Source organism: Panthera pardus, unplaced genomic scaffold, assembly GCF_024362965.1.
Source record: "Panthera pardus isolate Hobbes unplaced genomic scaffold, ASM2436296v1 HiC_scaffold_7, whole genome shotgun sequence".
NCBI lineage: Eukaryota > Metazoa > Chordata > Mammalia > Carnivora > Felidae > Panthera > Panthera pardus.
In genome coordinates, this window is record NW_026527002.1 from 48,871,473 (window position 1) to 48,894,877 (window position 23,405).

The 23,405-nt window shown below is 36.6% G+C and overlaps 1 protein-coding gene across 36 annotated transcripts in view; it reads left to right on the top strand.

The window, feature by feature from the left end:
* The window catches only part of RIMS2 (regulating synaptic membrane exocytosis 2), a 601,231-nt gene that overhangs the window by 192,791 nt on the left and 385,035 nt on the right, over positions 1–23,405 (top strand). The window lies entirely within an intron of this gene.

The following is a 23,405-nucleotide window of genomic DNA, read 5'->3' on the forward strand; positions in this document are numbered from 1 at the left end:
GTGTCTGACTTCGGCTCAGGTCATGATCTCACAGTTCATGAGTTCAAGCCCCACGTCGGGCTCTGTGCTGGCAGGTCAGAGCCTGGAGCCTGCTTCAGATTCTGTGTCTCCCTCTCTCTCTGCCCCTTCCCCACTCATGCTCTGTCTCTCTCTGTCTCTTAAAAATGAATAAATGTAAAAAAAAAATAAAAAAATAAATAAACATTAAAAAATAAATGGATTTTTAGCATCTCTATGTATATTATGGAAGAGAATTCTTGGTGCAGTGGATTGTATATAGCTTTCTATTGCTGTGTAAAACCTAATGGCTTAAAAGAATTTAAATTTATTATCTCACAGCTCCACGGGTCAAGATCAGGGGAAAGGTTAGCTGGATCCTTGGCTCAGAGTCTCACTGGGCTGAAATCAAAGTGTTGGCTGGGGCTGTAGTCTCATCTGATGCTCAGGGTCCTTTTCCAAGCTCACTGATTATTGGCAAACTTCAATGCCTTGAAATTGTATGACTGAGGCTCCCAGCTCTTAGAGGCCACCCACTGTTCCTTGCCAAGTGTCCCTTCCCATAGCATGACAGTTGTTTTTTTTTCTTTGAACCAACAGGAGAATGTCTATATTGCTGTGAATCTTTTTGACTTCTGTCTCTGACCTCTATAAGCTCTTTTAAAGGGTTGTTAACTTTCTGCTTGATCAAGCCCACCTCTCATAATTTTCTTTTTCATTAACTTAAAGTCAACTGAGTAGGGACCTTAATCATATCTACAAAATCACCTCACTTTTGTCATATAATGTATGGGAATGATAATCCCATCATACTCACAGATCCCACCAACAGTCAAAAGGAGGGGATAACACAAGGTGTTTATACCAGGTGGCAGGAACTGTAGGGGATTTCTGCTTACCTGAGATTGCAAATGTTTTTTCTGAGTTTGTTATTGTCGTTTGGTTTTGCTTATGTTGTCCTTTTTCCAGTGCATACACATAACCATGTCTTTTACAGTGTTTGCGATTTTTTTCTTTTATGACTCCCATTTACTTTTTAAAAAATGGAGATCTAATTCACTTGAGGTAGAATTCACCCTTTAAATTAAACAATTCAGTAGATTTTAGTATATTTGTGAATTTGGGCAACCATCACCACTAATTCCAGAGCGGTTCTACTATCACCAGAACAAACTCCATACCCATGAGCAGTCAGTCACCATTCTCCCCTGCCCTCCACTCCCTGGCAACCACCAATCTATACCTCCCAGGATTTGCCTATTCTGGGTATTTCATAAAAATGGAATCATACAATATATGGCTTTTTGTGTCTGGCTTCTTTCACTTAGAATAATGTTTTCAAGGTTCATTTATGTTGGAGCAGGAATCAGTAATTCATTCATTTTTATGACTGGATAATATTTCATTGGGTGAATATGCCACATTTTACTTAGCCATTCATCAGTTGATGGACATTGGAGTTGTTTCCACATTTGAGCTATTATGAATAGTGCTGTTACGCAAGTTTTTGTGTGGCCATATCTTTTCAATTTTCTTGTCTTTTCTATTATAGTCATGCTTGTGAATGTGAAATTTTATCTTGTGGTTTTGATTTGCATATCCCTCATGACTCATGATATTGATCATCTTTTCTTGTGCTTATTGGCTATTTATATATATATTCAATGGAGAGGGGTATAGTCGAATCCTTTGTTGTTGCTGTCTTTTCACTAAGATTAAAAATATCCCTTTGACTTCTCCTAATACTATTATGATTTTTCTTTGACATTATGAAACAGTGATCTATCAGAAACTTATTAGACTATGGTGTGAGGTACAGATCTAACCTTACTTTTTTATATACATGGTTACTCTTTGTCCCACAACTGTTTATTGAGTGGTGAATCTTTTCATCCCACTGATTTGAGATGCCATTTTTATCACACATTGAATTATTGTATTTTAAGGTATATTTATAGATGTTCTGTACTGTTCTATTTATCAGTCTGTTCAAAGCATGTATCTAGTTTCAAAAGTCCATTTCTGGTACAGAAGCAATTCAAACTATTAGTCATTGAAAGTAAGATACTTGGCAACTGAGCTCTAGTAATACATTAAATTTCATAGTTATTTAGCTAAGTAACTTGTGATGTATCTTAGATTATGCAATGAGTGAATTGTGGAAAAGTGGGAAGGTTCTGGAGAGTAGGGAGGTTATATTTTTACCAATAATATTTCTTTCAGTGGCTCCTGGGTGGCTCAGTCAGTTCAGCATCAGAATCTTGGCTTTGGCTCAGGTTATGATCTCGCAGTTCATGAGTTTGAACCAGGCATCAGGCTCCACGCTGACAGTGCAGAACCTGCTTGGGATTCTCTCCCTCTCCCTCTCTCTGCCCCTCCCCAGCTCGCGTGGTCTGTCTCTGTCTCTGTCTCTGTCTCTGTCTCTGTCTCTCTCAAAAAATAAATAAACTGGGGTGCCTGGGTGGCTCAGTCGGTTAGGCATCTGACTTCGATTTAGGTCATGATCTCACAGTCTGTGAGTTCGAGCCCCATGTCGGGCTCTGTGCTGACAGTTCAGAGCCTGGAGCCTGCTTCAGATTCTGTGTCTTCCTCTCTCTCTGCCCCTCCCCCACTTGTGCTCTGTCTCTCTCTGTCTCTCAAAAATAAATAAATACAAAAACAAACAAAAAACAACCAAAAAACTGTACTAAAAAATACTTCTTCCAGCTATATAGTTTGGGTGTATTAGTGATCAGAGCAAAAAGTGAGAAGAGAAATAGCGATTGTGTTAGAAATGAAGTATGAAATATTCTTTCCCTGTAATATATTGCTGGAAATGGCACTGATAAGTGATAAGAGAGTTCAGCTTTTGAATGATCAAGGATATTTATCATTTGTCATTTTTGCCACCAGATGGCAAAGGTGTGCCCCTGAAGCAAAATGACTTGATTCTATTTGCAGAGATGGCTATAGGACTCCTCAGTGGATTAAGCTGGCACTGGAGAGTGTGAAAAACAGAACTTCCGGTGTATCATTGCCTTTCCTGGGTGAATATTATATTTATTCCAAAATGTTTGTGTCTAGTTCTGAGATCTCCATGTGCCAGACTTGTATTTACAATTGCAGGCTGTACAGTCTTACTTTTTGTTCATAAATATTTCAAAATCAAAACGTTCTAAATCTAAGTGTGTGTTTCCTCCCAAAGGGGCAGCTCTGTTGTCATTCCCCAGCTCTTGAGGTACCCTCAATCATCCTGCTGCCCAAGTTAAGATACTTCCATAGTATTTTCTAACCCTCTTTCTCTTGATTTTCATATTCAGTGAATATTTATTTACGTGCTTGGCCAACTGCACCTTTACTATATCTCTTGTATTCAACCCTTCCTTTCCAGTTATGGATATCACTGCCCTGTTGAGGTATTGTTTCTTGCTTTCTGGTTTTCTGGGTCTCAGTTTATTTGCTTTTCTCCATTCTCTACTCTCCTTCCGGAATAAGGATTTTATTTTATTTTTATTTTTTTAATTTAATTTTTACTTTTTAATTTTTAAAAATTTACATCCAAATTAGTTAGCATATAGTGCAACAATGATTTCAGGAGTAGATTCCTTAGTGCCCCTTGCCCATTTAGCCCATCCTCCCTCCCACAACCCCTCCAGTAACCCTGTTTGTTCTCCATATTTATGAGTCTCTTCTGTTTTGTCCCCCTCCCTGTGTTTATATTATTTTTGTTTCCCTTCCCTTATGTTCATCTGTTTTGTCTCTTAAAGTCCTCATATGAGTGAAGTCATATGATTTTTGTCTTTCTCTGACTAATTTCACTTAGCATAAAACCCTCCAGGTCCATCCACATAGTTGCAAATGGCAAGATTTCATTCTTTTTGGTTGCCACATAATACTCCATTGTATATATATACCACATCTTCTTTATCCATTCATCCATCGATGGACATTTGGGCTCTTTCCATACTTTGGCTACTGTTGATAGTGCTGCTATAAACATGGGGGTGCGTGTGTCCCTTCGAAACAGCACACTTGTATCCTGTGGATAAATACCTAGTAGTGCAACTGCTGGGTCGTAGGGTAGTTCTGTTTTAGTTTCTTTGAGGAACCTCCATACTGTTTTCCAGAGGGCTGCACCAGCTTGCATCCCCACCAGAACAAGGATTTTAAAAGTACAGATATAACAAAGTCATTCATTTCCTCTCATTTGATACCTTCCCATTTTTTACTTAAATTTCAAATCCTTAGTTTTCTGAGGGACATTAGCATCCATTGATTACCTAGTATGTTCGAGGCTCTGCGAGAAAAAATGTAAGGCGTTTAATTTTAATTCCCACGAGAATGTAAGGTGGGGCTTAAGATACCCTTTTTTATACTAAAATGGTTTCTCAAGATTCCAAAATCATAGGTATAGTTTCATTTGAAACATACATTTTTCTGGCTCAAAATCCTATCATTCAATTTTTCGAGGCTCACTAATTATCTGTATTTTTTAACCTCATCTCCTATCACTTTCTGCCTCATGCAACCTATAATACAGCCATAGTAGATAACTAATGAATTTAAAAAGCATCTTTTAGTCTTCAAATTTAGAGTATTTGCTCATGCTGTACCTCTTTATCTAGAATTCTGTTCTAGCAATGCATATACTAATTTAACAAATATTTACTGTTGATCGTGTGCCAGACAGTTTTCTAGGTGCCGAGGGTATAGCAGGGAACAAAATAGACAAAATCCCTCATGGAGGTTGCTTTTTAGTTGGGGAAGACAAAGAGGTAAGAAATAACTAGTTAACTGGATAGTGATACAACTTGAGGCCTGTGTGTTGGAGGCTATGTGTGTGTGGAGAACGCCAGGGGGCGCCATTCCCTTAGATGTGAGTGGGACCTCCTACGCTCTGACCTCAGTGCTGCAGAGGAAGATAATACAGGGGAAGAGAGAAAGGGATTTTTTTGAGGGGGAGGAGGGATGATTAACAATTTTAAATTAGAGGTTAGGGAACACCTTAACATCGAGTTAAGACCTGAAAGAGGTGAAGAAGTAAGTCATGTGGTTATCCGGAGGAAGAACACTCCAGGCAGAGAAAGTGTTCCAAGATCCTTAAGTAAGGGTGTACCTTGGCATTTCCACCTAGATCTTACTTTTACTTCGAATCTTAGCCTAAATATCCCTACTTACACGAAGCTTTCCATTATTTTTTTTTCCAGCAAGAATGATATTTTTTGCTTACAAGTGCACCTCTATTACAGCACTTACCTCCATCTGACCTTCTATCAACTTGTTTCCCTCTTACTAAATTTTGAGCAACTTTAAAGTATACTGTCTTTTACATCTTTGTGTCCAAGCATGCCTGGTTTAGGTTCTAGAAATCGTAGGCACTCAATGACTATTAGTAAAATTGGAATGAATTTAAATAAATCACTGAAAAGACAAGTAGATAACTGATTCTTTTCTTCTTTTTAAAGTTTATTTATTTATTTTGACAGAGGGAGAGCGAGCAAGCAGGGGAAGGGCAGAGAGATCAGGGGAAGGGCAGAGAGAATGGGGAGAGAGAATCCCAAGCAGGCTCTGCACTGTCAGCCCAGAGCCCCATGCGAGGCTTAGTCTCACAAACCATGAGATCAGGATCTGAGCCAAAATCCAGAGTTGGTCGTTTAACCAACTGAACCACCCAGGCGCCCCCACCAATGGGCTTTTTCATACCAATTACCTGTTACAATTATGCTATGTTTATGAAAATTGAATTTATTTATGTAATCCAGTACTGTATTTTTCTGTGCCCTTTAGAATAATTCTTTTGGTAATGTCTTTGTAAGAACACGTTAACCTGCGTAAAAGAACTAACCTACTGTTGCTACATATAAGACTGATGTCTGGTATAGTCTTGTTCCTTGGACACCTACAATGATGATGGAGCATTTTAGGTGCTTTAATGTATTTTTTAAAGCAGTTCTTATGCATGTTTGCTTTGACCCATCACATTTTAGCTTCAGTTTATAGAATGTGACTAAATATCTTGCTGTTTTTCAGGTTCTTCAGTCTATTTTCGGGTAAGGTGACCTATATCCCCATTTGTTAGGGTCAGTCCTGGCTTATACCTGTTGTCCCAGCATAATTTTTAAGAGCACTTACTTTACTCTCAAAAGTCCTGACGTTGACAATATATTACATGATCTCCCTATTCTTCTTGGGGGCTTTCTATGTAGTATCTAATGAAAATCATGCATAGTACTTGTTGGACTTGTAGAAAGCTCTGCATGGAACTATATTGCAGCAAATATCACTTCAGCTACTTAGCCTATAATATTTTTTAAGTATCTACTTTATAACACTCATATAGAAAGAGAAATACAAAAAAAGGTAGAAGATGCTCTATGCCATAAGATTTATAATCCAGGAAGTCAGGACTAATGATGTAGTCATCTATTTGAATTTGGTAAAAACAAATGTAACAAAATATAACTTAGAAATATATGGACTTAGAGGGGTGCCTGGGTGGCTCATTCGGTTAAGTGTCCAATTCTTGATCTCGACTCAGGTCGTGATCTCATGGTTCGTGAGATCAAGCCCCATGTTGGGCTCTGCGCTGACAGTGTGGAGCCTACTTGAGATTCTGTCTCTCCCCCTCTCTCTGCCCCTCCCCTGCTTGAGCTTTCTCTTTCTCAAAATTAAATACATAAATAAATAAGAAGAAATCTATGGAATTAAAGAATTAAATGAACACATTTAAATGATGGAATTACATAGGGCACTTTGGGGAAGGTTTTATAGGTTTGTTAAAACTTTAACAGAATTTTAATGAAAAAAATTTAAAGACAGAAGATGATATAAAAATAGTAGGAAAGAAACTTGTATAGTGTTGATGTTCCTAGATCATTAATATCTCTTCTGCCACTCTAATTTATTTTGGTTCTCAGATGTAAGTTTTGTTAGTCATATTTATCAGTTTATGGCATTTAAGTGATCCCTATAGGGCTTTTCTGTTGTATTCTTTCCCCACCTAAATATGGATCTTTGAATAATAAAAAAATCTTGTATTGTGTATGTACATGTTTTAAATTACATAAATGATGTGGTGCTTTAGATGCTACATTTGAAAAGATTTATTTATGTAGGGATATCAGTCTATTGTTGCATTATATTCTGTGGTAGACAGAATAATGGTCTCTAAAGATGTCCATAGATCTTGATATGGGAAAATTATCTTGGATTTTCTAGATGAGTCCAGTCTACTCATTTGGGTTCTTAAAAGTAGAGAACCTTTCCTGACTGGGTAAATGAGATGAGATGGAAGAAGGAAAAGGAGGGATTCAAAGCCTGACAGACTTGACTGGCCATTGTTGAGTTTGAGGATAAGGAAGGGGACCGTAAGTCCATTCCGTAGCATCTAGAAATTGGGAACCACTCTCAGTTTATAGCCAGCAAGAAAATAGTGACCTTGGTCTACAACCTCAAGGAACTGAATTCTGCCAACAACATGAAGGAGCAAAGAACAAAAAAAAATTTTCTTTCCTAGAGCCTCTAAAAATTCATCTGGCATCTTGATTTTGGTCCATCGAAGCTTCCACTAGACATCTGACATACAAAACTGAGACAATAAACTGGTATTGTTTTAAACCACTAAATTTGTGGGAATTTGTTATGGCAGCAGTAGTAAGCTAATACATATTTCTAGTATGTATCATATTTTATTTGACAATCCATTAGTGATGGAGAATCTAGGCTATGTGAAAACTCCTCACTACCGCACACAGTGAATCAGTGAACATCCTTGGAACATGCCTCCTATGGACCTATGCAAGTCTGCTTCTGAAGTGTGTATATCTAGATGTGCAATTTCTGTAGCATAGGGTATATATATTTTGTTTAACTAGTTTCTGTTTTCAAGAATGTCTCTGTCCATACTCCTACCTGCAGTGCTTGAGGATCTGTGAATCCTCATCTAATTACTAATAGTAACATTCAGACGTTTGCGTTCTGCCAGTCTGGTAGATCTTAAGGGATATTTTTGTTCTAATTTGAAATTTCCTGATTACGTCGAAGTCAGGAATTCCTTCATATACTTGTTAGTAATTTGGGCTGCCATAGCTGTGAATTGTTTATGTATGTTATTTGCCCAATTGAAAAAAATTAGCTCCCTGTCATTTTCATCTTCAGTGTCTTTGTTGAACATTCTTATTTTGATGTAGTAAAATCCATTACTTTCTTTATAGTTTGCGATCTTTTAGTCATGATTAAGAAGTCAGACCTCACTCAAAGATCCTAGAAATATTCTTTTGCACTTTCTGTGGTTAGCTTTTATGTTCTGCCTTTTTCATATATGTCTTTAATCAGTCTGAATTTACTTGTAGTTATGACAAAATATAAGTTCAAGTTTAACCTTCCCATATGGTGAGCCAGGGTTCCCAGCAGCAGCTATTAAATAATCCACTTGCCCACTACTGGATTTTGGTAGCACCTGTTTAACATATTTCTGTATGTAGTTGGGTCATTTTTGAGTTCTCTATTCTGTCCTATTGGTCTATTTGGCTATCTGGGGACAGTACCACACTATGTTTTTAAACATTCTTTGAGATTTTTTTATATAGATGATGGTGTCATGTGTAAAAAAAGGACAGCTTTATTTCTTTTCAGTTTGTAAGCAGTTTATTTCCATTTCTTGTACTATTTTACTGGCTAGTGCATCCACCTCAGTGTTAAATAGAAGTGGTAACATTGACATCTTTACCTTCTTTCCAATCTTATGGTTGATGCTTTGACTTTTTTACAGTCAAACGTGATGTTAATTGTAGGTGTTACATAGATATCCTTTATGAGGTTAAGGAATTCCTCTTCCATTCTTAGTTTGCTGAGTGATAGGCTGTGGAATGTTGTCAGGTGTTTTTTTCTGCCTCTATTGAGATGATAATTTGAATTTTCTTTTTTAATCTGTTCCTGTAGTAAGTTATACTGTTCTCAAGTGTTGTACCAGCCTTGCATTCCTGGAACGCCCCTTTTGTTCATGATGGTATTGTTCTATTTATATATTGCTGGATATGATTTACTGATGTCCTGTTAGAGAATTTTTAACTTCTATTCATGAAGGATTTAGGTGTGTAGGTTCCTTTCCTTCTAATATATATCTTTGGTTTTGGTATCTGGGGAATGCTGGCCTCCTAAGATGGGTTAGGAAGTGATCTTCTATCCTCAGTTTTCTGTAAGAGTTTGTGTACAACTGTTATCGTTTCTTCTCCAAATGTTTGGTGGAATTTGCCTCTGATGCCAGATGCCTGGAGTTTTCATGTGGCTAGGTTTTTTAAAATTATGAATTTAATTTCATCAATAGATATCAAATACTCAGGTTACATATTTATTCTTGAGCATATGGATAAAAAATATCAAGTCTATTTTTATAAGTCATGGCAGCTGTACTCATTCTGGGGATGTCTCACTAATAATTTGAAAATCATGCTATCTTCTTCTCTTTTAAAAATGCTGGAGACAGAATAAAACATTAAAAAATTTTTTTAAGTTTATTTATTTTGAGAGAGAGAGAGAGAGAGAGAGAGCGAGAGCACACAAGTAGGGGAGGGGCAGAGAGAGAGGGGGAGAGAGACAATCCAAGCAGGCTCCGTACTGTCAGCGTGGAGCCCAAGGTGGGGCTTGAACTCACAAACTGTAGGATCATGACCTGAGCTGAAACCAAGAGTCAGATGCTTAACTGACTGAGCCACCCATGTGCCTGCAGAATAAAACATGATAATAGAACACTTATTTCCAACTTTAACTTTTCCATGTACCTACTGATCTCTATCTTAGAACCATATTTTATTTCAATTTCAACTTACCTTTTTGTCTGCCAGTATCTTTGGGATAATTCCAGTGACATTTTTCCCTCTGCGTCTCTGGCTGGATTTGGCAACTTTTTACTTTTCACACAGAGACGTTCAGGCAGTTAATTTCCTTTGACTTATAGAAATTTTGCCTTTTGTTCAGTTATTTTGTCTTTCTTTTTTTTTTTTTAATTTTAATTTTTTTTTCAACGTTTTTTATTTATTTTTGGGACAGAGAGAGACAGAGCATGAACGGGGGAGGGGCAGAGAGAGAGGGAGACACAGAATCGGAAACAGGCTCCAGGCTCCGAGCCATCAGCCCAGAGCCTGACGCGGGGCTCGAACTCACGGACCGCGAGATCGTGACCTGGCTGAAGTCGGACACTTAACCGACTGCGCCACCCAGGCGCCCCATATTTTGTCTTTCTTATTCAAAGTCTTGGAAAGTTGTTACCTACTTCCTTCACAGTATGACTTGACTATATTGGTCACTTTAGAACGAGTTGCTTTTCAGTCTTATTCAGTCAAATATTATAAGCCAATATCCATTCTCCTAATCAGTGACATTTAATTGACTTAGACCGAACTTGTTGCTTACTATTTCTTGAGAAAAAAAAAAGTGTCCATAAATTCATTTTTAACAAGCTTCTTTTGAAGGCCATATATTCACTTAAATATGGTTTTGTTTTGGTACTGATCATTATATCAAGGAAAGTAAAGTTGGAAGGAAAGGAAAGCTAGAAAGACATTAAGATGGAATAATTTGTTAGTCAGTGGTGGTGGTTTTGTTAGCCAGGAACACTCTTTTTTAAGTAATTGCTGAGAAAATTATTGGTTAACACCAAACCATTTGTGAGACCATTGGTGAGACTATAATTCATTCCAACAGTAATGTGTATCTTGGATTTCTCAAGTCATTCATGCATAAATATATAAGATTTAATAAGCTATAACAAGTTCTTAACTAATATTAGTATATATGCTTATATAATTCTTTACAGCAATTTTTAAATGAGCGGGGGAGGGGCAGAGAGAGAGAGAGAGAGACATACAGAATCTGAAGCAGTCTCCAGGCTCTGAGCTGACAGCACAGCGTCTGAAGTGGGGCTCGAACTCACGAACTGTGAGATTAGGACCTGAGCTGATGTCTGGCACTTAACCGACTGAGCCACTCAGGAGCCCCACAATTTTTTTTTTTTTTTTTACTGTATGTTTATTGATATATTGACAGTTTTAGTGTGAGAGTCTATTGATATATTGACAGTTTTAGTGTGAACAATGAGCTATGGGAGTGTTTGTAGTTTGGCTTTTATGGTGATATTAATGTGGTATACTGACTTCTAGGGCATCTCACCCACCTCTCCCCATACCCTGATATATACCAGGTGAAACAGTTCTGATATTGGTCAGGGATATAATGGATAAAGGCTACAAAATTGGACTGCTACACTAAGGTGGGCAAGGATGAGGACTGGTGAGTGTAGAAGTGTTTTTTGGATCTTTAATAAAGTGAATAAAGTGGTAATATATGAAACTTGGTTGGGATAAATAACTACTTCCATTTTTTTTTTTTTTTTCACTGTATATTTTCATCTCCTGTAGCTGATGCGATAAGACAGTTCTGGGATGAAACAACTGGGCAGTCCCCTTTGGAAGATCATAGAGGAAGAAGGGTGAGACTAAGAAGCTAGCCATTGGCTTTGCCATGTTGGATACTGAAGCTTAAGGTGCAAGAACAAATAGGCTTTCTAAGGCTCATACAAGGTCTAACATATCTCACCAGAGTTAAAACAAACAAACAAGGGAGTTGGAGTCAAACCTTGAAATCAAGATCAAGACATATTTTCCTACTTAATACCTTTAACTGTTTGAGGATTCAGGCATCTAAATTTATCAATCCATAATAACATGAATGAGAGCAGTTAGTATCATGGTGGAGCCTTTGAATTCTTTTACACTTATTTATATCGAAGCATCTGTGCTCATATTCTCTACCTTTTTGCATGTTACTATAGATAAACAATCCCTGTTTTAGTTATGCATAGAACCTACCTGTGTTTTCTACCCAAGGACATTGCTCCTGCAATTCCCTGAAATCGTGAAAGTGTGGGATTAGGTGGGGAATAGTTAACCATTTACAAAAGTAAATAATCATGGTTCCAAATTTCAAGCTGAATGATATGGAAAGCTGAATAATTTGGATAATTTCCTCAATTTTAAATTTCATTCTATATGGGGAGTATGCTTACCACTTATTTGTTCTAAGATAGGAACACTACTTGCAGAAAGTAAATTTTCTTATCTTTTATCATGTGTCAGATATCAGAGAAAGCAAATATATAAGAGCCAGCTTAGATTAGAGCAGTGGTTCTCAAACATTTTGGTCTTGAGATCTCTTTACAAACTTAAAAATAATTGAGGACCTCAAAGAGTTTTTGTGTATATAGATTATATTTGTTGGTATTTACCATATTAGAAATAAAACCTGAGAATTAAAATATACCTTTATTAATTAATTTAAATAAACACTAAATCCACTAAGTTTTAACTAACCATAGGGAGGGAGTAAATAGAGTTCTAAGTTGACCTACAGTGAGGTTTGCCCTTCCCTTGAGTATGTATGGAACCTGTGACTTGCTTCTAGCTAAAAGAATATGGCAAAAATGGTGGGATGGTCATTTCTGTGATGACATTACATTATGTGAGACTGTGTCTTAGACCGAAGCCAGAGTTTTTTCTCTGGCTTTGAAGAAGTCACTTACCATGTAGTGAGGGGCTGTGGGAAGCATGTATGGCAGGGATCTGAGGGGGGAGTCTCTGGGAGCTGAATGCAGGAAAAGGAGACTTCAGTCTTAGAGTCACAACGAACTGAATTCTGTCAACAATCATCTTAGCTTGGAAAAGGACCCTAAGCTCCAAAGGGAACGTGGTTCAGCCAACACCTTGATTACACCCTTGAAACCATACTTGGACTCCTGACAGTTTCTATAGAAACCGTAAGATAATAAGTGTAATTTTTTTTTAAATCATCATGATTGTGGAGATTTGTTTTGCAGCAATAGAGAACTAACACAACATATTTCCAAAAGAAAAGAAAAACTTAGTAAGAAAATTGGCATTATTTTACATTTTTGCAAATCTCTTTGATGTTTGATTTAGTGGAAGACAGCTGGATTCTTTTATCTTCGTCTGTAGTCAGTATCTTGAGATATCACACATAATTTAGCCTCTGGAAAACCCTACTGTAACACCCAAAAAAAAATGAGAGTCCAAAGGGCAAATAATGTATTAATATTATTATGAATATAGGTTTGACCTTGGAGATCCTCTGAAAGAGTCTTGGAATCCCCCTGAGGTCATTAGACTATAATTTTGAGAATTGCTAAATTAGAGAAAAAAATTTTATTAGTCCCTTATTCCATTACCAATAGAGTATTTAATTGTGTATACACAGAATTATATAAGATAACCTAAACTATATGAAACTCTCAGCTTCCTTCCCTATTTTTTACTTTATTTCTGGTTATGCCCTTGAGTTTGTCCATGTGGTTTATTTCTTCTGCTCCTCTTGATAAACAAATGTAAAAGATCTTTGTTGACTTTAGTTTCTTTTTTTTAAATAATTTTTTTAATGTTTATTTATTTTTGAGAGAGAGAGAGAGAGAGAACTTGAAGCGGGAGGGGCAGAGAGAGAGGGAGACACAGAATCTGAAGCAGACTCCAGGCTCTGAGCTGTCAGCACAGAGCCTGACATGGGGCTCAGACTCATGGACCATGAGATCATGACCTGAGCCGAAGTTGGACACTTAACCAACTGGCTGAGTCTTCTAGGTGACCCTGTTGACTAGAGTTTCTAGGAGGAATAGGTAGGAATATGTTTAAAATGTAGTGAATTGGACAGGGTTTTTCTTGAAGTGATGCTGGCATGTTTTGACTGTAGCCTTTACCTACAATGTCATAGCCATTGAGAGATTTAGTTTAGAACTCAGAAGAGTTTGTACAATTTTTTTAATAAGAAATTTATAGAAATTGTCTCTTTATTTTTAATTCTGTATATCTTTTATCTTTAATTGTGAGTGCATTACTTAGTACTAGTGCATGTTTCTCACAAGCGTTTTAGTTTTAATTTTGTGAGATCTCTTTTATCCTTAAAAATCTCGAAGACATAGTCTCCTGAATCTCAAGATAGCTCAAAACACGATAAATTGCTATTGTCCTAAAATTTGGGGTACAGTTAGGAACATTAATACAGATCATATGGATTTCTTCTGTAGTAATCTATGGCTACTCTAGTTTTTTTCAGACAAATAATGCAGCAAAAATAAGTAGAGTAGAGAATAAAAATTGTTCTTACCTATAACCAACTATTTTTATTTCTCTGCTATATACCTGCAAGATGCTTGTATATATTATTTAACACAGTTGGAAGTTTTGAGGTATGATTGGAAGCTCTTTGTCTGGAAAGGTCTTTCCAGGTTGGTTTGAAGGTTATTGGTGGAACAGTTCTCACTGTGCTTACATAATTACACAGTGCTTGAACTGGAAAATTAAACTTAAGGGTGACCTCCCCTCTCTACTGATAAAACCCCCTTTTATTTTTTTCTTTTTCAGTTCTTCTTTCTTTTTATAACTTTCCACCTGAGCACTTTTTTGTTTGTCTATTTCTTAGATGTTAAGTTTTCAATTTATTTTTCCTCAGTAATATTTTCAGATTCTTGAGTTTTCTATTTATCCATCTCTTCAACTATTTTCGTCTTCCTTTTCTCTGCACGAGAATTGATCTGCGTTGATAGAGCAGAACTGGCAAATTTTAGTCACATCTCTCACAAAAAGTTTATATTTTTCATGGCTATGATACTACAGAATATATGCACTCAAACTTGTGGGGTAAAATTGCTTTTCGCTTCTGTGATATATATCTGAAATTTACTTATGTAAATTACTTGACATGGTTGAAAGTTTTGAGTTATGATTTAAAATCACTGTCTGGAAGGTGGTAAGAAACCTGTTTCTTATAGTCGACTTTGCTTAATAAGAATTAGAGTCATGTGAGGGGGGGGAGGATTATGAAAATTTGATTTTTTTTCATTGGAATATTTCCCTTTCCTGTCTAAATATATTTGATGCAGTGCTTTGGTGCATCTTTGCGTTTTACTCCCTCAAAAAATATGAGATTTGGGAGTTATGTTTATGTCCAAGCCTACTGTGATCTTTTTATTTGTGTTTTCCTATCATTTCTTTTTTTACATTTTGGGGGCACTTTTAAACTATAAAGTTAGCTTATGTTTTAAATGAGAGCATTCATGAGGAGTTGCTGACTGAGAGCCATGATAGTACTTAGTAAGGAGCGCTGCATTGTAAGGAGATGTGAATGCTCATTCTAACTTTGTCACCAACCACTTGGACAAACTAAAAATGCAGCTCTCTACTTTCTGTAAAATGAGAGAGTTTAGATTTTATTTTAAATGTGATAGGATGCCATTGTAGGGATTAAACATGGAAGGAACATAATATTTATGTTTTTGTGTGGTCATTCTGTTGTGTGGAGAATGGTTGTAGGAGACAGGTTTTTATACACAGAGAAATTAGGAAGAGGGGCGCCTGGGTGGCTCAGTTGGTTGAGCGACCGACTTCAGCTCAGGTCATGATCTCACAGTTTGTGAGTTCGAGCCCCGTGTCGGGCTCTGTGCTGACAGCTCAGAGCCTGGAGCCTACTTCAGCTTCTATGTCTCCCCCTCTCTCTACCCGTCCCCTGCCCACTGTCTGTGTCTCTCTGTCTCTCAATAATTAATAAATGTTAAAATAATAAAAAAAAAGAAATTAGGAAGCTATTGAACTAGTCTGTGAGACAGATATTGCTAGCTTGAATTTGAATTGTAGCAAGATGTAAATTTTGATGGATTTGTGTTCCATTTTGAAGATAGAGTTGACAGAACCTACTGATAGATTGGATGTAGGTGGTAGAGTGTCAAAGAAAGAGGGATATCAAGGATAATTCCCAGGTAAACCATGGTGTTGTTCCAAGATAGGAAAAACTGAGAAGGAACAGATTTGGATGAGGAAATCAGAAATTTTGTTTGGACATATATTTGAGATGACCTTCTGATTCCCATTTGGGGATGTCAAGTTAATAGACAGTTATATGAGTTTGGAGTTCTAGGGGAAGATAAAGACAAAGATATAATATGTACAAAGTATTTAAGGCCATGGATTTAAATCATCTAGGTAGAGCATGTAGATTGAGCAACAGAAGACGTTAGGGCACCTGGCTGGCTCAATTGGTAGACCATGCAACTCTTGAACTTGAAGTGTGTGTTTGAGCCTCACGTTGGGGGTAGAATTTACCTTAGACAAAACAAAACAAAAAAGAACAGAGGTCAATAACATGGTCACAATAGAGCCTTGGACATTCCCAACATTCAGATGCTGGCAAAAGACCCTGAGAAAAAATTGCTACTGAGGAAGAAGAAAATCAGGAGAATGTGTTTCAAGAACAAAGAAGACAAAAAAAATGGTTAAAGGACCATGGGCTGCATAACATCAGTATCAAATGCTGTGGAGGGGAGTTATGTTAAGAAAAGAACAGAGATGGAAGTACTATAACACTGTATGTTAACTAACTGGAATTTTAAAAAAAGCTCAAAAAAGAGAAGAATGGAGGACTGCATTTGAATTTGGCAACATGGAAGTCATTGATGAGAGCTATCTTGATGGAGTATTAAAGATGGAAAATTGATTGTCATGGACTGAGAAGACGATATGAAGTGAGGAAGTAGACATAGCAACTAAAGACCAATTCCTTGAAGAACTTTTGCTGTGAAGAGGAGCATAAAAATGGAGCAGTACCTCGAAGGGAATTTGGGTTCAAGGGAAGTTCTTTTAAGATAGAAAATAGTATAGGGACTCCTGGGTGGCTCACTTGCTTAAGCGTCTGACTTTGGCTCGGGTCATGATCTCAGAGCTCGTGAGTTCGAACCCCGCATCAGGCTCTGTGCTGACAGCTCAGAGTCTGGAGCCTGTTTCAGATTCTGTGTCTCCCTCTCTCTCTGCCCCTCCCCCGCTCGTGTTCTGTCTCTCTCAAAAGTAAATAAACCTTAAGAAAAGTTTAAAAAAAAGATAGGAAATAGTATAACAATAAAATCATTGGTGGCTCGATTCACACATAAAATAAATGTTATTCTTCATCACGACAAATGTTGTTAGAACCAAGAGGCTTCTAAAATAGATTCAATAATAAATAAACAAGTCATTTTAGGAAGGAAACAAAACGGGAAAAGGGAAAGCTAGATGGAAAATTGATAGAACAGGTCTTGTTTGTATTATACTTTCTACTTTCAAATTTGGTGCTTAATCACTCATAAGTAGCTGGGTTCTCTGATTAATCTTGATCTCTGTTCATTTGTAAGGGTCAAGCATGTCTAATTGTATTTTTAAGTTGGTAACATTGGATCAAGATGCCTGTAGATTTGCATGAGTTTATTTGCATAAGGTCTTCTGCTTTGGCTGAACCAAGACTAACAATTTTGTTTGCTTACCTTTTACCAAGGAAGGAAAGGGGGTAGAAAAAGGAAGCTTAAATGTCGTCTGTTCCCGTCTATTTTCCTAGGCTAGGTTTGGGTCCTATTAGAGTGAGTGATTTCAGGCTAAAAGAACGCTTTTCAGGAGAATTGTTTTGAGGCACAGGATCACACATGGCAATTCTTCAATTTCCAGATGACAGAATATGTAACAGAGAGTTGATTATACCATTCTTCTTAAAACACTGCCTTTTATTGGCTTCTGGGTCACCACACTCTCCTGATTTCCCTCCTACTTTTGTGGCTGTTCCTCTCTTTCCTCCTTTAGTTGGTTCTTCTTTACCTGATGACTTACTGTGGAACTTAGTTCCTTTGTGCTCTGTTTTAAACTTTTATTTTTCCTTTTCATTTTGAACTTTCTCTTTGGGTGATCTCATTTACTCACTTGATTGAAATCCTTACCAACATGCTGATGCTTCCTGAATTTATATCTATGGTTGAGAACTCTCTTCTGAACTCCAGGGCGATTACTTATTGCTTACTTATTTGCTTACTTATTTGTCCAATTGCTTACTTATTTGCCTTTTTAGCTATCTTGCATGCTGCTTAAATTCAACAACTCATCATCTTCCCCTTCCTTCTCCCTCAGTCTGCTCTTCCTTTAGCATTTTCTTTTTCAGCAAATTTTAAGACTATATGCTTGGCTACTTAAGAGAGAAATCTGAGAGTCATTTTTGACTCCTCTTTTGACCCTCATACTCTGCCTCCCAACCTGTGCAAATCAATCATTATGTCCTGTTGATTCAACATCTGCCTTTTTAGTCCTCTTTGTCTCCATCTTACTGTAATCATTTAAATTCAAGCCAGCTAATATGTTGCTTTGACTAATGCTTTAGCTTCCTAATTCATTTCCCTACATCCACATGTAGTGAGATAATATCTTGGTGTATTTGTGATGTTTCCAGTCCCTCATGATGTAATGAGTAGAAGGAAATTGCATGAAAGAAAAGAATTGTAGATGTGAACTCTCGGAGGCCAGTATTATTGCATAGTATTCTGTTTGCTGCTGTATTTTGCTAAAACAATTTATAGTCGTGCCAATGATTATTGTTTCCAGTTTTCATGTACTAACAATGTGCAGTCAGTTTGCAAGCTTAGGTGAGTGCTTGGAGTCCCAAAGCTATAAACATTTCTTATACTGTGGTTCCTGGTGAATACAGTTATTAGGGATTGAGTTGGCTCATATTTATAGTGACATAGCTCCCTGAAGTTGTTGTATTGCTTCCAGGGATTCTCTTGACAGTTATCAAGGAAGTAGCTACTTGGAACTAGTGGTCCTAACAGTGGAGAGACTTAACCAAGTTGTGTTTTCAGAGACCTTGGTTCTCTTTCTTCTATTAGGTAGAATCTCTAGGTGTCAGATTAGATAATCACTCTGGACATTTTCATTCTGGAGCTTAAATCTAGGTCTGACTCTTGCATCCAATGGAAGAAAAATCGCTATTGCTGCCAGCTTGTAGGAGTGGGAACTACTCTGGTAAGAGCTGCTTGGCACTGGGCTGTTGAAGCAACCCTGTAACACCTCTCATGATAATGCAGCCTGAGCCAAAGTGTAGTAGTATTAGCCCTCCTATTTCTGGCCCAGAAACAGGAATCAGAGACAGGATAGTGATGGTGGGGCTTCATGCATCTGTGGTGGCTTTCACGGTGCCCCCCCTTTCCTTTCGAAATCAGATGATAGAAACTAGTAGGAGTCCGTTCTGCAGCAACGACCCAAATTAGGGACAGGTAGATACAGAGTTCAAGCCCTGGGAAATACTGCAGAATTTTTTTGTACATCAGAAAATAACAGTATCCACGTGTTCTTAAAAACTTGTTATGAAAACCACTGTAGGTATTTTGAACTACACTGTTCTATGATTTCACTCTGGAATCTTTAGATTTGTAGTATGCTTACGTAAGCCGATCTTCCTTAAATATTGTCCACACAAAGTTGAGGCACAAGCCAATTTACCTTTATTGAGTAACTTTTCCCTTCTGTGCTTTTGTTCAAAATTTCATCATCTGCCTTTATTTGCTTATATCTTATCCCTGAGGTGAATGGTTCTATGGTCTTGCCTCAGGGAAATATTTACAATGCATGACATTAATTTGAAAAACATATGAAGACCACTTGTTCTCTGGACCATCTTTCTTATATATAACCCTTAGATTTTTATCAGTCAGATGCTTCAAATAGCCAATGGAACAAGAATAATGCAACAGAAGAGACAGTGCAATTGTTTCAATTATGTAGATAGAACTATAGATGTATATTTTAAGAAAACGAAAAATTCCTTTAACACGTTTCTGGTATTTTTGTTATAGATTATACATTTTATATATCATATAGTTTCAGTTATTGATTAGCTATGTTTAAATGTTTGCATGTATGGAGCATTTTATTTATTTATTAAATTTTATTTATTTATTTTGAGAGAGAGAGAGAGCGAGAGTGCACATGTGCAGGGGAGGGGCAGAGAGAGGAGAATCCCAGGCAGGCTCCGCACTGTCAGCACAGAGCCTGATTCAGGGCTCGAACTCATGGACCGTGAGATCATGACCTGAGCCGAAATCAAGATTCAGTTGCTTAACTGACTAAGCCACCCAGGCGCCCCGTATGGAGCATTTTAATAGGCACACTTTCGTACTCCTAAAAATTCAAAATAAACCCAGACATCTCTAAAACTATAACATTGAAATATGCCATGAGGGATATTGAGCCTTACCAAGTAAGAGGCTTGTGTTGTTATTTAGAAGAGAATAAGTTCCCAATTTTTATGCTTTCATTTAGGTTTTAATTTGTGGTGAATTTCTTAAGACATTTAGCTCACAGCCATTAGGCATTTGCAAACCAAGACTCTTAAGTAATTTTAATTTAAGAGCTTATACTTCAAGTATTTTTGAGGATGACATAATAAACAAGTTAGTGCTAAGTGGTTTTTTTTCCCCTCTCCTTTGGATGTTTCATAGTACTAACTAAACTATTTGAGTTGTTATAGAATCTTAGGAACCTCCTGATAAAGAAAAGAATACCTCTGCTAATGCATATAGCTATTCACGTGAAAACTAATAACCTAATATTTGATTTACTTAAGCATTGCTAAGAAAAAGCTCATGGGCTGACATCATACTTAATTTGTTATGGTTATGGTATTATAATTGTAGAATTCTCTACTTACAGGTAGATTAAACTTTGGGCTTTTTTTGTGGTTAATGTATAAAGAAATACAATGGAAGAAAAAAATGTGATGTCTCACCCAGAAATAATCAATATTAACATTTTAGTGTTTATTCTTCCAGTGTTCTGTCAGCTTTTGAGCACTTTTAAAGTTTTGGTACATAATACTAAATATTTCTCAGAAAGGTTCTACCCATATGCACTCTATCAGTAAGTCTGATATGAGACGGTGCCTCTTCTCTGACTCTCTGGACAATACTTTGCCAATTTAATGGGCAAACATACACTTTAATGTGATTATTTTTATTTGAATTCTTTGATTACTTAGCTTGAACTTTTTCACGTGTTGATATGCTGTTTAGAAATCTTCTTTAATAAAATAGCCTCTGCTGCTAGAAGTTTCTTAACACCTCTTCAGGGAGAGCTCTAGTTTGCTTTGTCATTATCGGTGAGGTACAAAAGATTCTAATAGTACAGCCAAATTTCCACCATCAACTTCACTTGTGAGAGTTAATGCTTCTCTGCTGGACTCAGTGTAAATATAGAGCTAATTATCTAATTTTCCCAGAAAGAGGTGAGTATCAGCGTTGTATCCTGTCAACATCCAACAGACAGAAGGATAGAGCCTTACACAAAAGAAATTCATAAAGAAATGCATGAACAAGTGTGATAAATAAAAGGAAGTAATTGTTAGAATCCTGGTTCCAATAATGTGATTCCTTAGGTAGCTCATAGTGAGGTTACTTCCAATTACTACGTACCTTAAAGTTTATAAAATGTGTTTATATACATTACATGTTCAAATATAATAATAGCCCTGTGAGGTAAATGATGTAGCTTGAAGAAACCATAGCCCAGGTATATAAAGTCAATGTCTTGAGGTATAATGGCTGGTTAGGTTTGGAGTCAATACTTAAATCTAGGCCAATAAACTCCAAGTGCCATGTTCTTTCTCTCATCGTAGAAGCCTCTGGTATTTATGTTACATGTGGCCTACAGTGTATAGAAAATGTAAAACAAATATTAGCTGTAAACATTCTTAAAATATTCAGGATAGTCCAACAAATTACACAACGGTTTTGATTGCAAATATTGGTTGCTTTTGTATTTATGGGCCTTATAATAGGATGTGGCCGGCTAAAGTAAACACAGAAACAAAGAATCAAATTGAGCCCTGAGCAGTTTCTTATCCTACTTATGGGATGTGACTAAAAGCTAATTACCTTTTCAATAAAATATAGACATCTGTTCATTCAACACATATTTATTAAGTACTTACTTTGTGCTAGGCACTATGCTATAGAATAAAGCAATATTTAGCCTTAACCTCATGGAACTGAGGGTGAAAGACATTAAATATTTTTTTTCAAGTAAATATATAGTTACACTTTTATCAAATGAATGAAGAACGAGTACAGGGTATGATGAAAGTGCATAATAGGGGACCTAAGCTAAGTCAGAGAAAGTCTTCTTGAGAAAGTGACATTTGAATCCTTAAGAATGAATGGGAGCAGGCGAAAGGTAAGGGGAGGGGGAAGTGGAAGAAAGCACTTCTAGAATGTTGAGGGAACGAAGAGAAAGTTGACCAGTAGTGTGTGTTGTATAGTGAGAGCTGGAAAAGAAGGGTCTGAGGAAGGTAGTTGCTGTTTCTTTAGTCTTTAAAGAAGTAATTTTGCAGTTCATTCTAGTGATGTTTCCATTGCTGAGACCATTTTTTGGAACTCTTCCTATGACCTTGTCTTCAGATCCAACTCTGAAACAAAAGAAACTTTTTTTTTTTTTAGCAACGAAGAGTGCTTTTCAGTGTAACACCTTATTTAACAGACTTAACTTCAAAAGGGCTTTTGATTATTTATACAAATTAAACCTACCTGCAAGGGGGAAATATATACATACATACATATATGCACATACATATTCATTACAGTTAGTATGAGCTTTGAAATTAAGAATTTTAAAAATGTGTTTCCACTTATAGAAATTGACCTTTTATAGATATAAAAAATTCACTTATGATCAGAAGCTTAAAATTTTTAGCATATCAGGTTGCTTCTGTTTGAGTGAAAGGAAAGAAATCTATTTAAAGTTACTTACGAATTAAAACCATTGGGATGTTTGCTCTGACTGAAATATCTTTGATTAGGTCACTGGCAGGTAGTTTTCCTATTCATGTATAGAGACTGATCTATTCACAATGGATGTCTGTGTGTGTGTGTGTGTGTGTGTGTGTGTGTGTGTGTACACATAGAAGACAGAATGATAGGGAAGGGGCATGTGATGTGGAGTCCAAGGCAGAGATCTTCATTCAGATACTCTATTTATATAAGCTGTGTGATCTTCAATCTTTTAAGACCTCAATTTCTTTTCATTTATAAACAATAGCAGAACTACCACTTGCTCACATTTTCTGGATATTAAAAAAATAAATTTAGAAGTACTTTATAAGCCAAAAAATACTTTATAGTTATTACATATATATGTTTCATAAGTAGATGAATGTGCACCCATAAAAATATAAAATAATAATAAGCAAAACAGGGGCACTCTTGGTTGAGGACAAACCCATAATTAAACATCTTAATTTCTAAAAGAAAGAAATTACTTAAAAATTTGCATTGTTACATGTTTATCTTGTGTCATTTCAAAATTTATATTATTACGTGTTTATTTTGTGTTGCTCTTTTGTGAAATGTTTATTCATGTCAACAAAGAATTCACCAGTTTTTAAAAAAAATTCTTAGTGTATTTGAGTGCCTGGTTACTTATTGCTAGTGGTATACGTGTGGAAGGGGATGGAAAGGGTGAGGGCTAAAAGTTGAGGTAAAAAAGGCCTAAAAGGGATATACTTGTTATAGAAATGTCATGGTTTAGGAGTAGTTA